The sequence below is a fragment of the Bufo gargarizans genome, chromosome 3, assembly GCF_014858855.1.
Source record: "Bufo gargarizans isolate SCDJY-AF-19 chromosome 3, ASM1485885v1, whole genome shotgun sequence".
Taxonomy (NCBI): domain Eukaryota; kingdom Metazoa; phylum Chordata; class Amphibia; order Anura; family Bufonidae; genus Bufo; species Bufo gargarizans.
Window position 1 is genome coordinate 255805716 of NC_058082.1, and position 5051 is coordinate 255810766.

A 5051-nucleotide genomic window follows, 5' to 3' on the forward strand; every position below is an offset into this window, starting at 1 on the left:
TGTGTGTTCCAGCTTGTTAGTTTCATTTAAATCGTTGGTGAAAATAGTATAAAATATATCACAGAAAACATTCTATGCAGTTTCCAGCGAGAGGGATAAAAACCGCTACAACCTACAAACCTGCTGCAGAGGTAGTGCCAGTGTGTATGGCACATGATCACTTGCAACGGTCACATGCCAATGGGGCACGTCATCACTAGTGCAAACTGTAAGGATCCATAAAATAAATTGAGAAATGGCACTGGACCGTTTGGCTAGGCTCTGTAAGGCTTGCCAATACACCTCAAATATCTGTGGGCAGAATGCATTGGTTTTCCAACAGCTCTCTCCCCTGTCTCATTGGAGCTCAGCATTACCATTATCAACGAGTCCAGGCTCACCCTTTTAGATCCCTACTTTTTTAAGCATTGCTGGTATTTTCCACAATTTCACTTCTGCAGGTGCAGCAGTCTGAAATATTGGAGATATGTATGTATAGTAAGAAGGGCATTGAGCCCAAATTGACCTGCTGCAGGTTGCTACACTTACCACTGTGTGTATACATATTTATTTATCTTTAGTAAAGAAAAAAAATCAGTAATCCAGAATTTTTACATTTATTCTAACATTATCCACAAGGTGGCAGACTTACATCAGCATTATTCAGCATAGCTGTACAATTGTATAATTATAATTACAACAAATGGGTGTGTTAATTGTAGAAAATATTGTATTATTCTGCTATATCATATTTTAGGGTGTGGTAGCTATCATTCAATAGAGAACGATTATTTTAACTGTAACTTTACTTTTCTCTAGTCGTCTTCACAAAAGCACCCCTGATATTGACTCCACTTCTACAATGGGCAGGAAAATCGCTCCGAGAAGTTGAATTTTCCCCTCCCCTTCTCACCATCATTATTTTTCCTGTCCCTGTATAGGACAGACTATTGCGGAGAGGTTGGGGCTTTGTTAGCCCGCAGAAACTGAGAATAGCAGAGAAAGGTGGTATAGCCAGAGGCTCCCTCACAAAGTCTCTGCTTGGGATCGCGATACTTAAGTGTAAGCCATCCCTCCCCCCCAATAGAAATCAAGCGCTTACTGTTGAGACTGTATGTCTGGCCAGAAGCTTCAGCAAGATACAGCTTTTGTGTAGTTTTATTCTACTTCCGGGTCAGAGGCCGGATCAGGGAGATATTGTCACTTCCAGTGAGCATGGCGCTCAGAGGAGTTCGAGGGTCCAGGCTGTGAGACCAGAGTATGGAGCAGGTGCAGATGTCATGGATAGAGGCCCCGCACACAGAAACTGACAGCAGCATCATTGTATTCTGAAAGCTGATTATCACTGTGCGGGGAAGAGTGCTAGCGGTACACAGTGTTATATGTCTGGGGGCTCAATTATTATATTTACTTATAATCGAAACCTCTTTCATGTTTATAGGGTGAAAAGAAAATGAGTAACAAACCTAAAGTGCAACCATCTAATAGATGTGCATTGTGTACTAAAAAGCAGGAATCATCTTGGGGTCCATTCACACGTCCGTAGTGTATTGCATTACACCCGGCCGGCACACCCTTAGAACTGCCTATTCTTCTCCGCAATTGCGGACAAGAATAGAACATGTTCTATTTTTTCGGGACCGGAAGATCAGGGCCGCGCTCCGGAAATCCGGAAGCGGACAGCACACATCTCTTCCGGCCCCGTTAGAGAATGAACAGGTCCGGATTCGTTCCGCATTGTTGCAGAACGGATACGGACGTGTGAATGGACCTTAATAAGAAACCACTATGCCCTGATAATACAATTAAGATTATCCAGAGAAGACACTAGTGCAGTGATGGCGAACTTTTTACAGACCGAGTGCCCAAACTGCAACCCAAAACCCACTTATTTATCGCAAAGTGCCAACACTGCAATTTACCCTGAATACTACAGTTTAATATGGTATATCTGCCATGTACTTTATCATTTAGCTATAATAGCCTGCCTGCATTCAGTGTGTTGCCTGTGCCGTTCATAGTGCACTCTGCACTGATGAAAGGCAGGAAAAGTCTAAGGCATATTGGTGCACCATAGACTTTTTTCAGGGTGCAGGTGCCCACAGAGAGGGCTCTGAGTGCCGCCTCTGGCACCCGTGCCATAGGTTCGCCACCAGTGCACTAGTGTTTATGAATGATATCAAGACTATGGTTAATGAGGAAATTCGGAAGCTATGGACAGTTTTTCGGCTTCAGTGTCTACTAAAAACCTGTATTACACCTGCCGATTTTCATCTGGCAGTCTAATACTGACGCTGATTCCCCAATGAACGAGCAAACTCATCGCGCAATCCAAGACAGGTTCAAAATCGCAATCTGCTGCCAGCAAACAATTATTCATTATGGGGAAGAGCGATGGTATAACGATCACTGTTCTGTATTCATACACGTTCAAACAGTGTGCAGTCTGACATTCAGCATAAACCATTCCTATCTTCCAAATAAGAGGACTGTTCTTTGTAGTCTAACTTGTTTATTGGTCAACAGGTTGTACATATGTGATTGATTGGGAAAACAGGATTGTTTGGTAAAACAGATATGCTTTTACAAGGATCGTGAAGTTTAAGAAGGAGATGTGCAAAAGGACAGCTCTGCTGATGTGTCCTGGAGACAGGAGGCTCAATTTAACACCACTAGATGGTGCTATAACCACACTAACCACTTCAGGAATACCATGACTCTGGCAGAATGAACTAGAATCATTTTCTAACCCTGCTGGGCAGAACATTCAGGGAGTGTTGGACCCACATGCATGTTGGATCCACTCTGCCTTTTTCCATTTTTTGTGCCAAAATTGCCTCCATTGCAAGGGATGCAGGTACCAACATGCATGCTGAGCCCACTCTATACCCTTCCTGGTGCTAGACAGCTTCCAATGAATGTAGTGAGAGCAGGCTACAGCTTTATACTGAAAGTAATTAAAATCAGCCTATGGGGCAGACAGGCTAATCAGGAGTGCACGACTCGCTGGAGTGCCACATCTCCAGCATTGTAAATCTGCAAAAAAAAAAGGGGGTCAGTCAGCACCTCCCAGTGCGCAGGTGCACGCTGCCATGGCAAAGACCTAGAGGAAACCCATTTTGGTCAATTGTGGGATCAAGCTTTTTCAAAGCGCTGTCTTTGGAGACTGTTTGGCTTTTGCTGAGGTATCCTATTTCTTTAGCATAACATTTGTGTTGTATAGTGCGAATTATTATATTTTTGGACTTTTCCAGATTAGCAGCGGTAAAGGCGTGTTTGCAGTGATGATAACCCTTGCAGGGCCTCTGGCTCATGGGTAATGTTGACTTGTAAGACTGAGCTATATGAACTAGACAGGCTATAGCACGAACGAGCAACATCCAGGTGGAGAACCTGTTGAAACGATGGGACTTGAGCTGGTGGTCCAAAGTCACTGTACGTAGAACAGACACTTCCGGTTGGATTTCTTCATCTGGGTCTATCAATTTGAATGTGTCGGATCCGATGCTGCAAGACGTTGAACAGTACAGGAATGCAGGACCCGTAAACCATGTTGTGTCCTTAAGGTGGCTTGAGGCGATGGATCTAGTCGCATGGTCTGCAGGATTATGGTGGGTGGGCATGTAGTGCCACTGGTTAGGACAAGTGGATCTCCTGATCCTTAGCACCCGATTGCTGACAGACGTAAAAGCGTCTAGTTTTGTTGCAAATATATCCTAGGACTACCTTGCTGTCCGTATAAAACTTGACTTCTTTGTTTTTATGTTAATTCCTGATGTTATAAGTTCAGCCAGCTCCACTGTAAGCACAGCAGCACAGTGCTCCAGTCTGGGAATCGTGTGTTCAAGGAGAGGCGCCAGATTGGTCCGGCTCATGACAAATCCTATATGGCATTGTTCTTTGACGTCAATGGTCTTTAGGTATGCTACGGCAGCAATTGCCTTAACTGAAGCATCGCAGAAGATATTTACTCTTTGCATCTTGACTTGACTGAGTAGATGGCACGGAAGCATAGGGTCGTGCCACGTGAAGGCTGGACAAAGCTCCGAGAGACTTCTTCCAACCTCGTCCACAGGTCTTTTTTCTCCATGGGAAGTGGATCATCCCAATCGGACATCTCTGAGGTGAAGTCTCTTAACATAATTTTACCTTGGATGGTAACAGGCGCTACGAATCCCAGAGGATCATATAAGCTGTTTATGGTGGATAGGACTCCTCTGCATGTGAAGGGCTTTTCTTCCTTGCTTATTTGGAAGGTGCATGTGTCTGCCTTTAAATCCAAGAGCAAACCGAGGCTCCGCTGCATGGGAAGGGAGTCGGTGCTAAGATCCAAGTCCTTTAGATCGCTTGAATGGTCTTGGGGTGAGAAGCCTGCATTAACTCACGGCTGTTGGAGGCGATTTTGTGCAATCTTAAATTAGATAGAGCGAGCATTTCTTGAGCCCTTTTAAGGAGACTGATTGCAGGCTCGTTCGTGGGTGTGGATTTCAAGCAGTCGTCCACGTAGAAATCTTTTTCCACAAAGGATCTGACATCTGACCCATACTTTGCTTCACCCTCTCGGGTTGAATGTCTGAGACCGTAGATGGCGACTGCAGGGGAAGAACTGTTTCCGAAGATGTGCACTCTGATTCGGTACTCTACAATGTCTTCATTGGGGTCGTTGTTGCGAAGAACCTCTAGTAGTTTCTATGTTCTTCCTTGATGACGAAGCAGTGGAACATCTGTTATATGTTGGCCATAAATGCTACGGAATCTCTGCGAAAGCAGAGAAGTACCTCCAGAAGTATGTTGTTGAGGTCTGGACCAGACAGTAAGACATCATTTAGCGAGAATCCTTCGCACCTGGCACTCGAGTCGAATACTACTCGTATCTGACCTGGTTTTTTAGGATGAAAGTAATAGTGTAGGACCACGCTGCTTTCTCCACCCTTCAGAAAGCCAATCCTCCCTTGTTTGTTTCACAGGTTTATAGTCTGCACAGGAAAATGGTGATCCTCATACAATCCTCCTCCTTTCAAGACTAAACGTCCATAAAAATAAGGCACATCAAATAATAGAACACCCTCAGG